The following is a 23,060-nucleotide window of genomic DNA, read 5'->3' as shown; positions in this document are numbered from 1 at the left end:
CAGGAGAGGTCTTCTGCGCCATGTGGGTTGCTTCCTGGCCGGCCAGGGATCGAACTTGTGCTGCAGAGGCTAAGGATTGCTTCATAGTGTGGTTCTTAACCCCTTGTGCCACCAGGGAGGCCCCTCAGCACATTTTTTTTCTGAAGCTTTCTTTATACAGGTCAATGTGTGTTGAATAGTGTGCTCTCCTTTTCCAAAGTCATTATTTCTAGTGATTTTTCACCAATATGTAAATTCACATCTTAGACACAAACCACAGGCAGGCAAGTTGTGAAATCTATCACCTTATTTATTGCCACCTCGACTTAAATGAGCCATCCACTCAGTGAATATTACCTTCCTACATCACTACTCAATAGGAGTCCTTCCTCAAGATGAAGGATCAAATGTATGATCTTCTGATCTGTTCAGGAAAAGGAGGTGATATCTTCCCATCTATAATTTGCAGCATGTAGCTGACCTCTGCCAGACTTCCCAAATACTTGAGAAAGACTATTAATCAGAGAAATTGGAATGTCATCTCAAAGGACAGAGATCTGACATGAAAACTGGTAACCATGTAAGTGTAGCACCCCAAAATCTGGGGGTAATTTCAAAACCAGAGGCCCAGAAATATTTCAAGAAGTGACAACAATCATTCCTGGGTAAATGCTTAGCCTCATATATGTTGTTAGAGGACAGTTTATATCTGATTCACTCATTTTAGAATTCCAGACCCCTAGTACATCCATTGTAAGGATTATTTTAATGAGTCAATAAATTATTTGGTGAAATAATGCGTACACGTAGCTTTTTAAATGTAATGTCATTAAATTTAATGTACTGTAATGTCATTTAAAACCATAAACCCACTAGGATTCTTTTAAAACATAGCATTTTGCATAAAGGTTACTACAAAAATTTGTTTTCCATGTCTCTAACAGAAATACAATATAACCAAGAGATGATTAGAGTCTAATTTTAATCATCAGTGGTTTAGATGTAGCAAGAATACAGCCATCCATTTTAACAAATGTTCATTCTTGTCATACCAGTGACAGAATGCCAGTCTTCACTGACTGGGGGAGCTATTCCGTACTCCAGATCTTTGCATTTTTTGAAAACCAAATACATTTAATTACTAGGAAGTTTTAATTATGAGAATTTTTTCGTAATTTTTCTATGCAACTAATACTAAATTATTATAAGTTGATTCACTATTATAAGGATGATGAAATAAACATTCAATCAAAGCAATATGGAGCCTGGACATTGCATATATTGGAAAAAGTTGAAAGAACACAAGTTGAAAGTCAAGTTGAAAGAACACAAGCTCAATGTCAAGGTTATGGATCACACCTATACCATTGATTAGCTTAGGGCCTTGTCCAGGATACCTAATATCTTTGGTTTCTTTCCTTGTATAAAAAAAAGTAAACAATATCGTATGTCTACAAGATTTTGTAATGATTATATCATACACAATAAATGACCAAATATTAAATGTCTCGATACATAGTAGGTGCTTAAATCAATGTATTTATACAAAGATTAGTAGAAATATATCTCAGATTATAATGCAAGGTTATTTTGAGGGGTGGGTTACTTAGGGGATTTTTAAGGATTTTAAATGATGAGCTAAAGCTGAGTTCTATATGCTTTATTATGCACTCTGTATATGGAATATTAGTGTCTGGTAAAGTAGCTGGATGTCTATATTAAAAGGAATTTTCAGGCAGACTAGTTATTTCAAGATATACTTTGACTTGGTAACTGCAAGTTAATGAGTAGGCAAATACCTTGATTCACAATATTCTCATCTCAAGAGGTTCACTGCACATGCCCATGCAGAATTTTAACTCCATTTAGCAATATTTTATTATGGAGAATTCCCAGAGTATATATTACCAATATAACCATTCTATTTTAATGGTAATTCCTGTTGAAGAGAAAAGAACTATGCACATCTTGTTTAAATTCAAGAATTTCAATAAAATTAAAGTTCTCCCCTGCCAATACATATATCTGTCAAAAATTTTAGTTTTTCTAGAATTTAATGAATGGGTAGGGACAATGGAAATGAATCTTTGCTTTTTAGTGAGGGCCTTGGAGGTCAATGGGAGGCTTTCTCTATCTGACAAGAGGTTATAACTATCAAGTACAACAGAAGACAAGGTCAAAACCAAGGATGGTCTGACTTGGCTGCTAACTTGCAATAAGCCATGTTTAAATTACTTACAGCAAATAGAAGACTGAACAAAGGTGCCAGGCTTCCGGTCCTGTTCCAAGTACCAGTAAAGAGGAACCAGATGACAGAATTTTGAGATGTGGGATTCCTTATCCTGCAGCCCCATTCTGAGGGAGATGGGGCAGAGTCCCAGACTCCTCAGACTCCAGGAGGAAATGAGAAGGTGTTTCATGGCAGCCTCCCAGAGGAGACAGGGAGGGAGGCCAGAGAGATGGTCTCCTGGCAGATCTTTCCTGGCCTCCGTACTCTTTGGGGAGGATCACAGATTCCCTCCGAGACTCAGACTAGTTACCATTCAAGCCTTGATTTTGGTCACCTATGGGAATGTGTGCAAGGTTACCAAGCATGATCTGAGGCATCTTTTCTTCCAATCAAACTTCTATTACACTTTTACAACAAAGGGAATATATTATTCCACCTTCTCCACTCAAAATACCAAAAGTAAACATATAGTGATAAATGCTAAAGTCACAGAGTTATCAAAGAAGTTTCTAATCCATGGAACACATCATGAGCTCAAGTTCAAAACTGCCCAGACAACAAAAATCAATTTTCTGTCATATTTAAAAAAGGCATTAAAATAGTTTTTATTTTTTTCACTGAAAGATAACACTATTTTTTTATAAAGCTATACTCTTGACCCTCATTATAATTCAACTTGAAATCTAACTACAAGATTGTAGACTAGAATTAAACCACAAACAATTCTCAAAGATGACATACAACATCAAAAAAAAATTAGGAATGTATAGATGATATGAGAATATTTGAGAATCAAGTAGGGATAAGTTCTAGGCTTTCCTCCATCTGACTAGAAGTTATTCTGCATCTTCTATTCATCTGGTTACCTCTTTTGCATAATGCTTGCCATATGTAATACTCTATGGATAGATATCAATCTCATTTTCACATTAGTTTTAGAAAAAACCTTTTACAACAAACATACCTCATCAGAACCCAGTAGGCAGTAAGTCTTCATATGTTCTCTACATTTGCTTCTACAAATTAATATTGCAACACTCACCGCCTCTGTCAGAGACATCTTTCTGGCTTCAGGAACACTTTAAACCACTGCATATGGCCATGGGAAGTGCTGGAGAGATAATGACCTTTGAGTACCTGGGGGGTATTAAATAAGTAAATACTTGAGCTTTGGCTGAGATCTCTTTTTTTGTTGTTTAATTATTTTATTATAATTTGTTTTAATTTATTTTTGCATAGAAGAACTGTGGTATGGACCAGTGGCGCAGGGGGTGAGAGGACTCACCAGAGACAGAGTGGGTAGGAGAACAGGTGGATGGACTGAAATACAGTGCTATGGGGAGTAGAGGGCCATAAAGGAAAAGTTTGTTGTGCCATATGTGAGTTAGCTCCCAGGATGGGAATTGAACCCAGGCGGAAGCAATGATAGTGCTGAGACAACCCCCGAGGCCACCAGGGAGGCCCCAAGATGAATCTCTTTAGGCATATTCTACAGCATCTCTAGGGTTTCTTCCATAAAACTGAGTTTCCATTGTCTAAGAAATGGTAACTGACTTGATTATACAAACCTTGACTTTTTCATTCCCTTTGTCATTTATTTGCTCCTTTACCCATGTACTCTTGGATGAACCACCACAGAAGTTATTGACACTTAAATTCTTGCCTCATCATCTGCTTCTAAGAAATCCAAAACCGTGAAATGAGAGTTCTAAAGGTGAAACTCTCGTGAGAGTAAACATATGAAGTCCAGGATTCAAAAGCCACCTGGGGAGAATAAGTTGCTTGGAATTTTGAAAAAATTGAAAGGCAGGTATACACAAGGCACTCAATTATACCTTCTTAGCAAAAGTAAGTCTATGAGTTAATATGTATCCAATTTACATTGGCATAAATCTTATCACATTAGGGGGTAGTGTGGGCTAAAATATATGGGGTAACATATAACTGTTGTAAACCACCAAATTCATGAGACATGTGTATCATTTTGCAATCTTGTGATTTGATATACCAATGAAATTAATTTTGATCAAATATATTTTATAACTTTGACCTATTTTGTCAAGTCTACTTAGCTTTGTCACAGGTCTGACAGAAACTCTCCCTCCCTCTCTTCCCTATCCCCACTTTAAAGTCTGCCCTTTCTCTTGTTATGAGGTAAGATCTGCAGCTCCAGCAGTTTTTGTGTGAAATCCCTGTACTAAAATATTCAGCTTGGGGGTAGGTCATATAAGTGATTCTTTGCATGCACGGTAGAATAGAATGTTATCATAATTTAAAGGAAGATGGATTCCTTACCTCAATAGCAACAAAAACAAACAAACAAACAAAAAATTGTCTTTATCATGCACATTGTGTGTTCCAGTTTAACTCTGAATCAATCATAGCAGTTAGTAAACGATGCTGAATACTGTTTTTTATTTGTTGGCTTTGCTATCTGACCACAGTTCTTAATTGATGACTGCTCTCCTCCTTTGGGGTTCAAATATCACAGAATTGATGTGCTAAGTGCTGCATAGTAATCTTACTTTTTGACTTTGGGATTCTTGAAGCAGACAGTATCATGTTGAGAACAGGATTTTGATATGAAAAAAAAACAACTGCAAACTTGTTCACAGAGAGTATGAATGACAGCTTTGAGACATAAATATTGTGGCTCTTTTTTCAGAGGTGTTATGGGCCCATCACTCTAGATGCCCTAAGTAATTTCAGGTCAGGATGAAAAAGAAGGTATTTGTTACTACAGGGAATCATTTTTATCACTCCCTAGCTCAGTGAAGCTTTGTAAATTGCTTATCAGCAGCATTGTCCAAAAGTTTTTAAGTTAAAATAAATAAATAAATGAAAGGACTATCCAATGGGAATGACTTACCAGATGTAAGCCAGGCCTCCTTGGAGAATGTGACCCAGAAAACTCACAAAGAGGTCAGCAAAAGATTTGTCCCTTGATTCATTTCAATCCCCCAAAAGGGAAAATGATAATTAAGATCTTGGCCTTTCAATATTGTTAACTATTAGTGCACATCCACTTCTGGAATAATGCACATGGTAGGTCAGCATCAGAAGAGAAAATATTGGACATTCTCCTGGGAGCTCAGGGAATGTGCGATACAGGTACTGGACTATGCTTCCTTTCATGTAGTTAACAGCTGCTCTGACACTGAGGATCCAAGTATTGCTAACTGACCATAACATTGAACCCAGGACTTGCACATTACACTAAACAATAGACACACCTGTGTTTCCTGTACAAAAAGAGAGAGAAGAAATTAATGAAATAAAGGAATTAGATAGAAAAAATCAAATTTCTTAGGCTAACATTAGAATCAGGACACTTATGTGAAGTGTTTCAGAATAGAAAGAATACAATTTGGGGATTAAGAGAGAATTCAAAACCCTATTATGTGATACCTTCAGTTTTATCATCTGCTTACCATTTATTTACTAATTTTTTAATAGAAAACACCAAACAACAAGAGTTGTAATGATTAAGGGCACTGTATGCAGTGTTTTGCCCACTATCCAGAAAAAGAAATCATGAATCAGTAGTGAATGTCATTATGATTACTCAAAGTTTTTCAATGAATGATCTCTAAAAGTTTCTCTAAGATGAATCCATTCATTTTCATGCTCATAAAATAACCTCACAGACACCATTATTATGAGGAGAAGAAGAAATATTTAGAAACAGAAGATAAATAAGATATAATAAATACTTGGAAAAGCTAAATCATGCTAATTTTTATGTTATTCTATACTTTGAATTCTAATAAAAATATGGCAGAGAATGGAGAAATATATATACATATCAGAATAGCCCTTTAATAAAAAACTTAGTAAATGAATAGTCCCATATATGGCCTTGTACAAAGATACTCACATTTTTTTTAATGCTAGAAGAAGAATTTGTATAAGATACTTGGTATACGCCAGACAAAGTGGCATGGTTTTAGAAAATTTGATAATTTTGTAAAGTAAAAGGTGAATAAAAAATGCTTTTCCAAAGTTATAAACTAACATTTTTTTCCCCCAAAGAATCATTAATTTAGACAGCTTCTTCAAAGTTAAATTTTAGAACATGGCATCCCTGGTGGCGCAAGGGCTTAAGCATAGCACTGTGAAGCTATCCACAGCCTCTGCAGCACCAGTTCCATCCCAGGCTGGCCAGGGAGCTACCAATATGGTGCAGCAGACCTCTCCTGTCTCGCCTGCTGTTCCCCTCAGCAGTGTATTTCAATTAGTCTGCCTGTTCTGTTCCCCACTCTGTCTCTGGTGAATCCTCTCACCTCCCCCACCTCTGGTCTGTACCCCAGTTCTTTATGCATAAAATAGGTAAATCTTTAAAAATAAATAAATAAATTTTAGAACACTTTCTATATTGAGACATTTAATATCACTACCGTCAATTCTAATTTAGGTAGTAATTATTTCAAATGCTCACATTACTTGACTCTCCTTGCATATTTGCCTCTAAATCTCTGCCCTGAGATCAGGGCATGATAGTGGACTGAGAAGTGGAGGGAAAGAGTGTTAAGTGGAGGAGTCTATTCAGTAGGACATTGGCTTATTTAAATTTGCTACAGCTGATCCACAAAATGGATGTTCCATAGGTCAATTATAATAAAATGAGATGTAGAAAAATATAGATAAGTCTTGCCCTAAGGATGGATATACTACTGGAATTTCTCTCTCCTGACTATCCTGAGGAATGAACTCTAAATTATAGAATGCAGTTAATTTTTGTAGTTTTATGTTCCGTGAGACTTTATGATACTTACAGAAATTGAAATGGAAATCAGGCCAGACAACAGAAGTATAAACACACAAGATGCTTTAGTGGAGTGTAAGGGCAGGCAGCTTGGAGCCCATTTAAGTTTATGTATTTGATGGAAGTAATATTCTTTAGGCCTTAAAGCCTTTACCCAGGCTACAATAAAACAAGCTGTCACGCGAGTCTCCTTTCTTTCACTCCTGTAGCCTCTCAATTAGTCTAAGCATTGCCATCCATATGCATCAAAGTCTGTTCCTTTTACTGTATAACCAGGCTGCATGGTGTTTTTGTAGTAGTTTGGGGTTTTTGGAGAAAGTGGATTATTTCAAATGCTCACATTACAAAAACAAACCAACTCTATTCCTCAGAGAACGAAGCTCACTAAATGTTTGCTGCTGGCAAACGCATATGCTCTGAAGCCATCCCAGACGTTTGCTTTGACAGATGTCAGCTGATGGACATTTGCACAAAAGTCTCTAAAATGCCTTATTTTACACCCAGTGTCAGTTGGCACATTACTTTCTTGTACCTTCTGTGTTTCCATTAAATTAGGTTGGAAACAAAGCCTCCTATTTACTGAGCAAATTCTTTTCTATGTGAAATGGTGAACAATTACAACTATTACCCTGTCAACCATTTCCATCAGCTCAATTAAAAACGCCTACACGTTGTATTCTGAGTCACAGTCACCCTGAGTGGGAGCTTGACTCTGGCATTCATGACTAGTGAAAAGTCTCTGATCACATTGGGTTAATGGTGGAAAGTTCTTTCATTTTTAACCTTCTTATGGATTCTGAGAAAGTTAACTATGTTGGATGAACTGTTGGCAAAGTGTCATGTCCCCATTCAAAGTGGGAACTTTCCATGACTTACTGAAAAGCCATTATGAATACCAAAGAGATACCATGAAAGCATATTTTGATGAATTAAGTATAAATGAAAGCAAAATATATCATTTGGAGATTGTATTTTTGACAGGAATAGTTGAATACGTATATATCCCAGATACTGTGAAAGTCAAAAACATGGCAGCCATGACAAATTTGAGTAATTTTATCTTTTTTATATTTAATTATGTCACTGAAGTAACATTGGTTTACAACACTGTGTAAGTTTTAGGAGTAGAGGTTCATACTTCTGCAAATGTTTGTAATCATACGTCATCAACCTTGAAATTACAAATAATCTTCCACCAATCCATGGAGCCTCCCCCCACTTTATGCCCCACTCTCCACCTTCCCCCTCAGGTAGCCTTAAGTTCTGTAGTTAGATTTCAAGAGTTATTGTGAGTTGTTTTTTTTCCCTCTTCCTTTGCTTTATTTCCTTACATCCCACATATGAACAAAATCATCCATTCATTTGCTTTCTTACTTATTTTGTTTAGCACAATCACATCCATTTCCTTCCATGTTGTCACAAATGATAAGATTTCATCTTTATTTTAATAGCAGAAAGTATTACATGGTATATGTAGTCTACATCTTTACCCACTCATTATTCCTGGGCACATAGGTTGTTTCCATAATTTGGTTATTGTTTATAGTGTTGCAATGAAAATAGGGGTGCATTATCCTGTCAACTTAATGCTTTTCTATTCTTCAGGAAAAATAGTTAGGAGAGGGACAGCTGGATAATATGGTCTATCTATTTTCAATGCTTTCAGAAACTTCCACACTGTCTTCCAGAGGGGCTGACTTAGTCTACATTCCCACCAACAAAGTAAGAGAGTCCTTTTTCTGCACACCCTTTTCAACACTGCCCAGAGATCAGGGCATGATAGTTTCTGGTAAAAGTGAGTAAATTTAAAAGTAAACAATAATTGTCAAATTCTTTGTTTTTATCAATACTTGTGTAACTACCACATGCCAAGCATTATATCAAATTAATCCTAAACAATTAAAGTAATATTTATTTCTTAATTAATAACTTCTGTACCATTCATATAATCATTTTTATCATTTTTTAAATTATAATAATTCATTTGTTACTAGATGGTGTCACTTAAATGCAAAATACAGAGAAACCAAACAAACGATCAAATAAAGCCAAACTAATCCTTGACGTGAACTATCAAACTGATGCTACCAGAGATGGGGACATAAGAAAAAAGTGGGGCAAGAACACAATGGATAAGGGTGGTGGACTGTGGGTGTTTTAGTGGGGGTGTGGTGTACCAACAGCACCCGAAGGGGGAGATCCTATACTTCAAAAACACAAACAGTGATGAAAACCAATGTTACCACAATAAAAATGTCTTGGAAGTTACCTTAAAAAATAATTCATCTGGGGCCTTCCCTGGTGGCACAAGGGTTAAAAACACAGCACTATTGAGCTATCACCAGATGTATTTCAGTACATCTGCCTGTTTTGCTCCCAACTCTCTCTGGTGAATCCTCTCAACACCTCCCCACACCTCTGGTCTACACCCCAGTTCTTGTATGTGAATAAATGAATCTTTTTTAAAAAATAATGTTTTCCATTTGTAGCATGATCCATTCATTGAACATTTTTCTGAATGACTATAAAGTCCACATACTTCTCTAGATCATGAAAGAAATTTAGTTGACAGAAACTATAGTCATTTAGATAGTATCCATTTTGAGGTGATTATTCATTCAAGAAATAGTATATATTAAGACAATTTAACACATCATTACAAGTTCAAGGGAGCCTGTCAGAGGATGCCCTAATTGACTATTAGTTGCCTAAAGAGAGTTTGGGAATACACAATAATAGACACATTCTAGGTCCTCCCCCGTGGCACAGCGGTTGAGCACTGGGTTGCGAAGCTGCCCACAGCCTCTTCAGCGCCGGTTCGATCCCCGGCTGCTCCCCGGCCAACGGAGGAGGGTCCCACATGGCGCGCAGACCTCTCCTGCCGCCCACTGCTCCCCTCAGCAGTGTACTTCAGTCCTTCTGCCTGCTCTGCTCCCTGCTCTGGCTCTGGTGAATTCTCTCACCCTCCTGTGCTTCTGATTGTACCCAGTGCTTTTATAAATAAATAAACAAATAAATCTTTAAAAAAAAATAGACACATTCTAGGGCTTACTATTAAGTGAATAGTTTTACAGATTTAAAACATAGCTGTTTAAATCCATAGTTGGCCATAGCGTGGTTGACAAGACCCTCAGTATTTCATAAGAAAATGCTATCAGATTCAATTACAATCTAATCATTGTCCATTTTTGCTGAGTTTTGTTAACCACAAATTTTCAGGTGGAAAACATCCCCTGGATCAAAATAAAGTATTATTATTTGCTGCACTGGAAAACAAAAATAAAAAACTATGCTACAGACAGATTACATGCTATATCTAACATCATAATTCTATTTTTCTTTGACATTTTCTGACATTTGGGTGTAGAACTACATACCAATAACTTCTTGATTTATAATTCAAACCCTATCTCTTAAGAAGACTTTAACAAAAGTCTAAACCATCCTGTGAAAAAAATTGAGTTCTGTGATTCATTTATGCTGGCCTTTAAAATTATTTCTTTGAAATTTTACTACTTACTTGCTTTCAAATTATAATTAACATTTGCAAAGTTTTCCATTAGAAATGTTCCTAAGTGTTTTCAAGTAACAGTTTGAATTAAAAATATAATCAGAATTTGACTACATGATTCCTTGTTATTCCCTCATCAAGATTTTTCTATTAGACCAGGAGCAATGACCTACTTTTCAAAAGAGAAACAATACAGAGTTTGTTTCTCACAGGACACAAATCTGATTCTTAAGGTTTTCCAATTTCACTTTCTCAATTATCTTCCTATAACAAATATGCAATCTAGTTAGGGGCAGAGTAAACATATAGGGTAACAAAGAAATAGCAGGACAGTGCATAAATTAGATTGTGATAATGACATGTCGAGGAAGGGTGCTGGGAAGTTAAAGTGAGTAATGCCGGAAAGGGATAGAGGCAGACTGGAAAAATTTATGAGAGAAAAACTGACAGACTTGATATTCTATCAAGAAAAGAAAATATATGGAGGTGTTGAGTCAGAGAATGTATTTCCAATGCAGGTTCTGCCACATTACTAGCTATGAATATGGAAAAGTCATTTGAATTACATGTTTCAAGAGATAGTGAAATCATTTTAATAATGTGTCAAAAACATTACAAACTAAAATGCGTTGCAGGCATAACAATTAAAACAAAAATTTGGGCTGTAATTTCCTTTACTGATGACTTTCTCAATCTCAGCAGTGACAATCCATTATATCTCTGAGTATTGCTAAATGACCTCTGAGGGTAAATCACTCTTCATTGAGAATTACCGCTTAAGCAATGTGGATTGTAGGATTTTAAGGGCACCCTGACATAGGACAATGGGTATTCTACAGTTGTTCAGGGCAAAAGAAATTGTACATGTTAAGACTTCCAGTCCCCTTTAATCAAGACCCTTGTATGACACTGTCCAACAGAAGGTATAGTCACCTGTGGCCATTTAAACTATCATTAAGTTAATGCAATCAATATACTTAATAATTCTTTTTTTTTATGTCATGGCAGCCACATTTCAAGTGCTTAGTCACATATGGTTAATACCTACTATACAGATAAAGATAATTTCCATCATTGCTGATTTTTTTTTTAATATGTGCTGCATTATAGATATACTTCTCAACTATAGGCAAATTGCTCTCCTCGGGATATTTTGCTTTATCTGGAGACAGCTTTGTTGCCACAAATGGAGTGGTAGAGGCTAAGCTGCTGCTAAATATTTTACAATGGCCAGAAACTTCTTTGCAGCAAAGAATTATTTGGTTCACAATGTCAATAGTGTCCAGGCTGAGAACCCCTCTTCTAGGGCAAAAGAAACCAAACTCAAATATGAATTCCACAGGCATGTGCTGTTTGGGGAAGTCATTCCCTCAGGAAAAACACCATGTCTACTTGTCACTTTCAGCTTCTCTAAAGGGGTCCAAAAGTGGTGTCTACTTGTCAGCTGATACGTTCCATGAAAGAACTTACTGCAAGGTCCTAGGAATGGAGAGCTCTGGAAAATAGCTGTCTTTCTCACATAGGGAAATCAAATCAAAGACACTACCAGGGCCTCCCTGGTGGCGCAAGGGGTTAAGACGCAACCTATGAAGATACCGCCAGCTACTGCAGCATGAGTTCTATCCCCAGCCAGGGAGCAACCACATGGCACAGCAGACCTTTCCTGTCTTGCCTGTTGTTCCCCTCATCAGTGTATTTCAGTAGATCTGCCTGTTTTGCTCCCCACTTTGTCTCTGGTGAATCTTCTCACTGCCCTTATCTCTGGCCTGTACCCCAGTTCTTATATGCATAAATAAATAAATCTTAAACAAAAAAACACACAAAGACACTGCCAGGAGTTCTTAGGGCCATTCTTGGGGCTTAGGAAGTCAATATGGTGCTGTCCTTAGACCATGGCAGTGGCAGCAAAGAAAAGAATGAAAGAGGAACATTATGTCCAAGTGAAAGAGGAAGTTGGGAAATGTGTACAGGCAGTACAGGCAGTCAGAAGCAGGATGCCCCAGGCCCCAAGCCCATTTAGCAATCTGAATAATAAGTGGGAACTAGGAGGTTGCCCCATAAAACCCAAGTGCCCTAAATCCATTTACCAGCCTGATTGAAGAACATTCAGGGGAGTCCAGGAGGTACCCTCCAGCCCAATTAAAAGTGGAATCCTCAGAACACCAACACAACAGCATAAAGCAATGCAATGGGTCAAAGCTGGTACTGACAGGCAGGCCAAGTAACATGCGAGACTCAGCGGGCCACGGTAGCCTAAGAAAACTCTCAGGCTTAGGCAATCAGCAGGACTCCCAATGTTATAGGACAGGGAGAGGGGCAGCCCAAACCCCCGCAAACCTGCCTATTCTAAATGGGTTCTGCCATCCGCCGCATCAACACAAAACATAGGAGACTTTAATGGGAAGGAACTTTAATAAAACTAGGAAACAATACAGGTAAGGCAAAGAGTCTAGTTTCTAAATGAAGCACCCAAAGTTACCCGTCCCCTCGTGGGTAAAACTCCATCCATATGGGATCGGCCCAGAACAAGGCCCCAAAGCCTGCTACAAGTCTAAAGCATCTTCCAGTGGGGACCCACAGAAAAGGGTCACAAACAACCAGACAAGCCCGGAAGGAAAAGAGCAAAATCAACATCAAGATAAAAGCTGCCATTGTCACCTCCCCACGGGTCTCACCCACATCTGTGTCACCCAGTCCACGACCAAAAGACAAGCACAGTTTCTTCACGTGTCTCTAGGCTCCATGCGCCTCCTCCAGGTCTCCTGGCTCCATCCTGCTTCCTTCCTTCCTCAGTCTCTTCTTCTGCTTCTCCTCTTCCTGCTCAGCTCCACCCTCCCTTGGGTGGGGCAGGGAACCTCCCCCTTTCCTGGGACCACCCTGTTACACCAACACAGAGACCCCCAACAGTCAACCCCCCCAACCCTTGCCCACTGTGCACCCATAAGCACCTTCTTCTTGCCCTCTCAGGGGCAATGCATTCAGGACCCCTCTTCCTCTTATCTGTCAATAAATTGTTTGCTTTTCTGTAACTTTGGTCTCAAAATTGAATTCTTTCCTCACCAAAGACAAGAACAGAAAGAGAGCGCACCTGGGATCCTCAGACTCAAGGCCTGCTCTGGACCCCAGATCAGGAGCAACCACTCATGCTCTCCTGGTATCCCTAGAATCTGATACAAAGATGTTAATACAGAGACATTTAGAACATGCAATATATTTTGTTTGTGATGAGAAACAATGAAACACGTGGCCACCAACGTGATAGAGATTACCAAGCTTCAAATACCAAGCTGTATTTTCACATTGAAAAGAGACCAAACCATATCTGGTATAGCAGCCTCTGCCCACATTGTCTTGGAGTTCCTTTATCAGCTGTGTCCACCCTCAAGTGGTAGTGTTATAGAGCAACCCCGATATTAAACGGGTTCCTGGCTGTGGGTCCTCACCCGCGCGCTTTAAAGGGACTTATGACTACTCTACTACAGACACACGCAAAAGGGTTAATAAAAGGTTTATTTACAAGAGAAAAGGAAATAAGGAAAATGTACAACTCAGGGAGAAAATAGGGAAATAAAGTCTTTAATGCGTCCTACCCAATCCGACGACCTGGAAACCCAAAGTCACTCTCAGAGCTGGCCGGACGCTGCGAGCTGGCTGAGAGCCCAAAAATGGAGAGAGCCCCAAAGCCCACGGGTCTGCCTTTTGTATCCACCTGGCTGCTTAACCCCACCCTCAGGTCCCAGCCACCTTCCCTTTGGTGGTGATGGGATTTGGAGTTCCCAGTGTCTGTGACTTTGACCTGGGGTGGGGGTGGAGTCCACAAAGCCTATATGGAATTTGCTTTGGGACATCCTTTTCCCCCTAACAGTAGGTGTCGGTGGCCAAGATGTGAGAGCACAGCTTCAGTGGCTTCAGGAGCGACATCTGAAAATAATTTGTGCTCCGCAACTGCCTGCAGGATGAGGTTGAGGGTGGTTATTTTGCCCCAAATTACATTTTTGTCTGTTTTCTTGTCTTTTCCTGCCCAGCTTCTCTCCTGCCCCCTGGGGTCCTATTCCTTTAAGTTTTGCACTTTTCTTACTTCATCATTTGCATGATGCTTTGGAGTGGAACATTTAGAACATGTCCTAAAGACAGTGTGATGTTTATAATTCAATCATTACCTCCAAATTATTTTATTTCATCTCTTATGGAAATTATTTTCTTCCTTTTCACAAGAAGGTTTTCATCTTTTTTTTTTTTTTTTAACTAACAGCTGAGTAGTATCTGTGGGTCTGCTAATCCTAAGCGGCTTGTTTGGCCACCATTTTTGTTACCTGCAATTCTGCATTTCTATGCTAGGTCAGAAGTGCCCAGCCAATCAATTATAGAAGCCCAACCCTACATGGAGCCTTTCAAATCAATCAAGAGCAGAAAGCTTGATCACCCTGGGAAGGGGATGCATCAAGATGTATGATCAAGAATGGGGGGGGGGTTGGGGGGGCTTGACTGATTTATGACAAGGGACCCCAGAAGCTGATCGGTGGAAAGCCTTGTTGATAAAGTTGAAACAATGGCTGGGAGTCTAGGGCTTGATTTCAATCACAATGCCTAGTAATCAAGCAGATGAGAAGTGCCTGGGGGGCAGACTCAAGAGCCCAGAAACTATAGATGACAAAGCACATTTTCTGGTTTCACCCCTCCCTCTTCTCTTTGTCCTTCTTCCCCACAAATTGATGCTGTTTCATTATTCTAAGAATAAAAAGGCCAGGAACTTGTTATTTGAGCATTGTCCTGCATTGTATCGCCTGCTCCCGTTTCTTTATCAGTGTGGTGTTGCCGTTGCAACAAGTATACCTTGTGTGTATGTACCACGTCTTTATCCATTCATCCATGTTCACAATGAATGTGATTATTGATGTGTATGCATTTACTACCATTTTGCAAATGGCCAATATCTTAGAAGTGTGGAAACATGATAAAACAAGCAGGTGGGCGGGGGTATTGCTCAGGAGAGGCTGCTTTGCATATGAAAGACACACTAGGAAGCCAATATATTCCTATCATTAGGAATTATCCAGTACTGGGAATGGCAATCTTTCCTAAGTCAGTTGAGTCCTAGCTGTCAAAATATCAGATACAGAAACTAGAAAATGTGGTTAATACAGTCACATATTGGAGAGAATTCACAGAATAAGTAAATTAATGAAGATGGCTCAATTCTTTTCCACAGCATAAAGAATGGAAATTGTTTTTACAAATGATGGGTGTTCATACCCATTCCCTATTATTTTAAAGCTCTTCCACTTTTGTTTTCAATCCTTCATATTGCTATAGTCCATGTTATAATATTAATCCCCTTACGACAAAGCCTCTTCAAAATAAATCTTTTCATTTATTCTTTATCCATTTATATGATATATGCTGCACAAATATTACTCTCTGTGTACTGTCACTAAGAGCAACATAAAGGCAAAATGCTTCCTCTACAATTTAGCAAGTGGATGTGTTCAGAGTTGAATCTCAATTTATTGGAAGTAATTCATTTCTGTAGTCTCTCTAAACTGCTGTCTTTATTATGTTTCTTTGATAGAAGTTTGAGAAGCCCCTAGATTCTGATGCCAACTCTGTAATGTTAACCAATAAAAGAGGAGATAGGGTGGAGATGGGTTGAAGAGGATTTGAAAATTCAGCCCAGGGCACAATTCAAATGACCTGCCAAAGAACTGTTAGATAGTTGCACATTTTCATTTTCCAGAGAAATGATTGAAACATTGGGAATATGAGAAAAAGAGCAATGATGTAAAATTTTTGGTTGGGATGTAAGAATAATAGTCAAAAGACTCTGAATTTAACAGAATCATTAGTGTGAAATAATGACACTGATTCCAAAAATACGTCAAAAAATCATACAGTATATAAGCCAATTCCCAGCAGTTTGAATTTATTATTTATGATGCCAGTTAAACAAGGCTAATGTGCTCTGCAAAAGTGGTTATAGCTGCTGTGCAGTATTAGTAGAAATTAGTCAGATGTTACCAGCTCAATACAAAGTAAATTTGCAAAGGTTTCTGCAAATGACAGTTTGGCTGAGTTAACATGACAGTTGAGAGACTTTAAAGTGTTTCAGTATTGGCAAGTGGGTTTAGAACCAAAGTCAGCATTTATCAATGTAGGAGGCAAATTGAACCAAAGTGGGAGCAACGAGCTCCAGCACTTACCCATCTTTGAGAAAGAGTTTGTAACATCTCCTTTCTAATCCTACATTTATGTGTTTTGCAGAAAAGCCATAAGGATCACCTTCATATTGTTTGGCTACTTTTATTATAACTATATTTCATAAAATTATGTGCACTAGGATATAATAACTTCTAGCAAGTGAATTATGTTCTACCTGGGTATAATTAAAGCTTGCTATTTCTTGGGACTCCCTGGTAGCACAGCTCGTTGAGCATGCTGTGAAGCTGTCCGCAGCCTCTGCAGCTCAGGTTCGATTCCTGGCCGGCTGCGGAGATACCGACATGGCACAGCAGACCTCTCCTGTCGTGCCCGCTGTTCCCCTCAGCAGTGTTTCCTGTCCGTCTGCCTGTTCTGCTCCCTGCTCTCTCTCTGGTGAATTCTCTCACCCTCCTGCGCCTCTGGCCTATACCCCAGTTCTTAGATAGATAGATAGATAGATAGATAGATAGATAGATAGATAGATAGAAGCTTGCTATTTCTCAAGGTATGGTATAAGGCAGTCTTGCTTAATAATATGCAATTGTTGGGCCTCCCTAGTGGCGCAGATGGTGGAGCACAGTGCTGTAAAGCTGTCTACAGCCTCTGCAGTGCCAGTTCGATCCCTGCCAGCAGCAGAGCGACCCACATGGTGCAGCAGACCTCTCCTGTCTCACCTGCTACTCCCGTCAGCAGTGTATTTCGTCAGTCTGCCTATTCTGTTCCCCACTGTGTCTCTGTCTCTGGTGAATCCTCTCACCCTCCTGCACATCTGGCTTGTACCACCCTGTTTCTTGTATAAATAAAATAAGTCTTTAAAAAATAATAATAATATTCAATTGTTAAATGGTTAAATTGCCCTCAGCCCCTAGAGCACAAAATAAAACAACTCATCTAAACTTTTGTTTGGGGCTTACTTTAACCAACAGTAGAGCCTAGAACCTTGTTGGCAAATCACATAATTTGGGCGTGTGTAAACAGACTAAAATTGAGTTGAGCTTCAAGTCAGTCAACAGAGTCAAGGGACCAACAAAAATAAAATTAAAACCCCAGTTTATATGTGTGTGTGTGTAATTCCACATACTTCTTTATGTCTGGGCTGTCTTTTAATTATGCAATGAATTTCAGCCACATTCACATTTCTAACCCACACCTTAGTCATTAAAATTTAACTCTTTTGTTTTCAACTATATTCCCTAAAATCAATACAAATCCTATCCCTATTTAGATGGGGTGGTCAATTTGTACTTTTCTCTCACCTCCTTGTTCATTGACTTGCTGTAAAATTAATTCTCCTCTTAAAACTGGTTTCACAATAATTGGCTTCTACGCATTTGAGGTAGCAAGTCCATTGCTTGGTAGCAAAACTATTGTGTTAGCCAAAAAGCATATATTATGATAACACTTTTTAAAAAATTATAAACATTTTGTCATTAATATACTGATAACATAGTTGGATAATAAAATATACATTAAAAAATTCCATTTCTCAATCAGATCAAAGAAATGCTATCTGCTTTTTGAAGCTTCTTGCTGAGAATAATATGTAGGTGATTTTTAAAGAAACTTTTAATAATTCTTGAGGATCCAGGAAGAAAAAAATACCTTTCCAGTGGAAACATGAATCTGAAGAAACCCATCTTCAGATTGGTTTTAAAGATTTCATGCTCTAACCTCCCTTGTTTTATGGAGGAATCATCATGTATGTAGGATGATCGAATCACTGACCACTGGAAATTTTACTCCACCTCTACCTGCTCTCATCCCTCAAGAAATCAGGGAGTGAGACTGAAAGAGGAAGGGGTTTAAGAGAGATTCCAAGTTGGTGAACATGAAGATTTAGGGGAGAATGGCACTCTGGGGAAGGCAGGGAAACACCGTGCCATCCCCTTACACCTCACCTTCTATTTCTCTTCATCTACTCTTTGACTAGTTTCTTTTAATATCCTTTGTAATAAATCAGTGATCTAGTGAATAAACAGGTTTCCTGAGTTCTATGTGCCACTCTAGAAATTAATCAAGCTTGTTCTAGATGCTCTGATCTTCTCGTTAGCAATACTGCAAAATGTTCTGGGAATGATCCCACCCTTCTCAAGCAGACAAAGTCATATGAAGTCTGTGAAACAGCTATAAAAATCTGCTCCTGTCATAAGGTGCACCTGTGGTAAGGGAGCAGGAATACTCACTGAGGCCTGGAGAACTGGCATCATCTTCTTTACCCTACTTCCACTCAGATTACCTCTCAGTAGTTGTCTTGGTCTACAACTTCCAGCATACCATGAACTGGATTTCCAGAGCAGGGTGGCTGCTGGGAGATAGGGGTAGAGCTGAGCAGCCAGGTGAATCTTAAATGCAATAAAGACAGGCAGGTCTTGTTCTCTTGGTTTTTTGGCTCCAACATGCACCTTGTTACTACCAGTAGGACAATGGCAACTAGCCACATGATGGCCAATTAAACTTCTCTCTTCCTGTTCTCCCTCCTCTAACTCCCCTTATAATTTTTTTTTTTCTTTTTCTCCCTCAGCATGTCTGCTTTTTAGATCTCGTCCCAAGTGCTTAAGCACACAGGTGAGGACTCACAAACTGGGACACCCTTTGTCATTACCAAGTTTGCCTGCTAACACTCCCAGTGAGTAAAGTCAATCTTTTCAATTCCCATTGATGATGAAGAAACCAGATAAAGATTTAATAACGGGTACCACATCTTTGAACCTCTGCAGTATTCTTTAGAATGGAAAAGATTAAATCTTGCATTGCTTTCCTCTGTGCATAGATAGAATCAACATGTCTTTAGGTCAAACAACTTTAGAACCAGAAGCCTCCCTGTCAAGAATAATTACATTTTTAATGTCAGTGATTCACTCTTTCTCCTAAATAAACAAATTCAAATTTGTATTTATTAGAACATTTTTGGAAGAGTAAAATCTGTTGTACTGCCACCCACGTTTGAATCTTCAATTTCATTATTTAATGAACTCTGTTTATCACGGAGACATTATTTCCAGTTAACAGTGATTGGTCATCAATTGGTCAGAAGAAATGATAATAATCTGGGTCTTGGGGCAGGATAGGATCATGGAGACACCAGATCCATAAATGGTTGTTCTCAGACTTGCCTGAGGCATGTGTCTAGCATCTGAAATGGACGGTGGTCTTGAAGACTGAGGAATCTGTCACTGTCTTTGAATAAATAACGTCAGAGAATTGAATTCTCCACAATTATGCTGGGGTCCAAGAATTCTTGCTGGTGTGGGGAAACTTTAACATTCCACACACTTGTTGAAAATTTGGTTGCAAGAAATCATGAACTATGAACCTGCTTATGCATAGAAGAAAGTTGGTTATCATGAAAGTAATTGACAACCTTATGTTTAAAAGTCTGGTTCTTGATTCAAATCTGTTCCTGCATCTGCTTTTCAAATACTTTATATAATGTCCAAATTCTCATATTCTAAATATAAAAATAACTGTGATAATTATGTCAATTATATTTATATACTAAAATGCACAAATTATTTTTTATGCTCCTACAATTTACTTATCCAAATAATTGGAAATACAGAGGAACAAAATTTGCCACACCAAAATATGTCTCTTTGTCATAACTATTATATCATGGAGAGCTGAGTAGAGGTTACCCTTTTTTAAAAAACAATTGCATGTATAAAGGAAAATCCCCATTTGTAAGATTGTCTAACTCTTAGCAGGAAGACCAAATTTTATTAACTCTTAGCAATGGAAAAGACAGCAACTAAAATCTATGTAAGTTATACTTTTGTTTACAGTGCCATTTCAGATATTCTCCCCTAAATGAACTTTATGTCCCAACCCCGACAGCTTTTGGTTTAGCTGAAGTTATTTAAGGAGAGACAAGCCATTTTGCCAATTTAGTTTGATGGATCTCTCTCTTATCATTAAGCATTTTTTTTCTCTTTTCATTCTGACTATAATTTGATTATTTGCCAGCAGATACCCATTTTGTTAGCAGGCAGACTGTAGGGCACCCCAGGATCCCCAAACTTTGTATGCTTTAAATAGGCTCTGCTATCTGCCACATAAAGGCCAAACATACTCTTAGTGCAAAAGATTTCCATGGAAAAGAACTTTGATGGAATTCTCATGCATTAGAGAGAAAAGAAGTCATTGTCAACCTCCCCATGGGTCTCTCCCCCAGGTCTCTTCCAAGTGTCTCATTTCATGTCCCCAAGTCCATGGTAAAAGCCCAAGGCCAGGAAACAAGTGGAGTTTCTTCTTCACGCGTCTTTCTGCTCCATGTCCCTCCAGCACATCTTCTCCTGTCATCTCTCCCCAGCTTTTAAGCTTCCCCTAGACACTCAGTTACACCTTTCACTGGACAAGGGACATGGGACAGGAAACATGAAGCTCCCTACTTTAGATTATACTGTTATGATTTATTTATTTATTTTTCAAAGATTTATTTTATTAATACAAGTACTGGGGTACAGGCCAGAGGTGCGGGGAGTGAGAGGATTCACCAGAGACAGAGTGGGGAACAGAACAGGCAGATTGACGAAATACACTGCTGAGGGAAGCAGCGGGCAAGATAGGAGAGGTCAGCCATGCCATGTGGGATTTTCACCAGCTGGCTGGGATCAAACCCATGCTGCAGAGGCTGCAGACAGCTTCACAGTGCGGCCTTCAACCACCTGAGCAACCAGGGAGGCCTTATACTGTTATGATTTAAACTTTTATGACTCTGAAGCTTACACAGGGCTGATGACAAAAAAGCAAATGTTATGACAAAAGTTGTTTTCATTGCTCTAATAATGACTCAGGAAATTCCATGATCTGAGAGCTGAGAGACAGGAACTTTAGATGACAACCAAATATGCATGAAAAATATATTTTGGTCCTCAAAATGAACAAATATATTACAAATACTACCATTATAACAGTTGGATGTTCTGTCACTACTATTTTGAAATAACTGTACTTGTTATAGTATCCTATTTCACATTTCTCACCTTGTACCATTACCCTGGCCTTGATATTATTACTTGTATCATTTTGCAGATTATTTATATTTTAATAAGGCTTCTAGACCATAGAAACAAATTTAATGGAATTTCAGATATTTAGCTACTAATATTATAATATTGAACACCATCCAATTTTACTCATATGAATACTTATTTGTAACACTTGTTTCAAATAATATGTATACACAGTAGTCCACGCTTGCATAGTAGCATATATCTAGTGACAGCCATTATCTTAACTGAGCAGTGCTACTCTTTAAAATGGATTATGCAGGTATAATTACTTTCTATTATATTAAACAAATAAAGCCCAGATCAAGAAAAGACTTACTCTAAATAACCTAAGAAACAACACATAGTTGTGTGTATTCATTTGCTAGGGCTTGTACGGGGTGTAAGAGAATTTTCCCTCTACCTGTCTAGGTTCTTTACTGAGATATTCTTGTAGTAAAAGATAGATTAACAGGAGAAAACAAAGCTTTAACAACATGTGTACTTCCTGTATAACTGGGAGATACCCAGGAAAGTTGAGTAATTCCTCAAAATCAAGGTGTCACTTCAACACCATCTTCAACTAAAGAAAAAGAGGACAGGGGTGGGGGGTAGATATAGGGGGTCTCTAATGGGCATTTAGCAGAAACAGTATAGTAAACATGGGTATCTTATTATGTAGATGAGCTTGCCATGAAGTTTTAAATTTTAACCTCCATTAATAAGAGTTACCGGAGATTTAGTCTCCTCCCTCCTCCTGGGAAACCCAGACAAAAGAGTTCCCTTATAAATATAAATGTTTTCTGGGGCCTCCCTGGTGGCACAGGCAGTTGAGCACAGTGCTGTGAAGCTGTCCGCAGCCTCTGCAGTGCCAGTTCAATCCCCTCTGGCCGTGGAGCAGCCCATATGGCATCGCAGACCTCTCCTGTCTCTCCTGCAGTGTATTTCAGTCATTCTGCCTGTTCTGTTCCATGCTTTGTCTCTGTTGAATACTCTCACCCTCCCACACATCTGGCCTGTACCCCAGTTCTTGTATAAATAAAATAAATCTTAAAATATATATATATATAAATGTTTCCTACAAAATAGTAACTTTCACCTGTTTTCAGAACTTACTGTGTGTGTGTAGTTTCTTAAAAAATAACCAGCCCAGGGGCTTCCCCGGTGGCGCAGCGGTTGAGCGCTGGGTTGCGAAGCTGCCCGCAGCCTCTGCAGCGCTGGTTCGATCCCCGGCTGCTCCCCGGCTGCTCCCCGGCCAACGGAGGAGGGTCCCACATGGCGCGCAGACCTCTCCTGCCGCCCGCTGCTCCCCTCAGCAGTGTACTTCGGTCCTTCTGCCTGCTCTGCTCCCCGCTCTGGCTCTGGTGAATTCGCTCACCCTCCCGCGCTTCT

General features: G+C 38.8%; 1 long non-coding RNA gene across 1 annotated transcript in view; it reads right to left on the bottom strand.

Moving 5' to 3' along the window:
* Window positions 1–23,060, bottom strand: part of LOC119238315 (uncharacterized) — a 140,531-nt gene that overhangs the window by 74,124 nt on the left and 43,347 nt on the right. Inside the window, exon 3 of the long non-coding RNA XR_005123539.2 lies at window positions 3,252–3,346. This is a non-coding gene — a long non-coding RNA (uncharacterized LOC119238315). The remainder of the gene's footprint in view (window positions 1–3,251; window positions 3,347–23,060) is intronic.

The sequence above is a fragment of the Talpa occidentalis genome, unplaced genomic scaffold, assembly GCF_014898055.3.
Source record: "Talpa occidentalis isolate TD23 unplaced genomic scaffold, MPIMG_talOcc4v2.1 talOcc4.11, whole genome shotgun sequence".
NCBI lineage: Eukaryota > Metazoa > Chordata > Mammalia > Eulipotyphla > Talpidae > Talpa > Talpa occidentalis.
The sequence above is the reverse complement of the archived record's forward strand: the minus strand, read 5'-3'. Positions and strand labels throughout refer to the sequence as shown.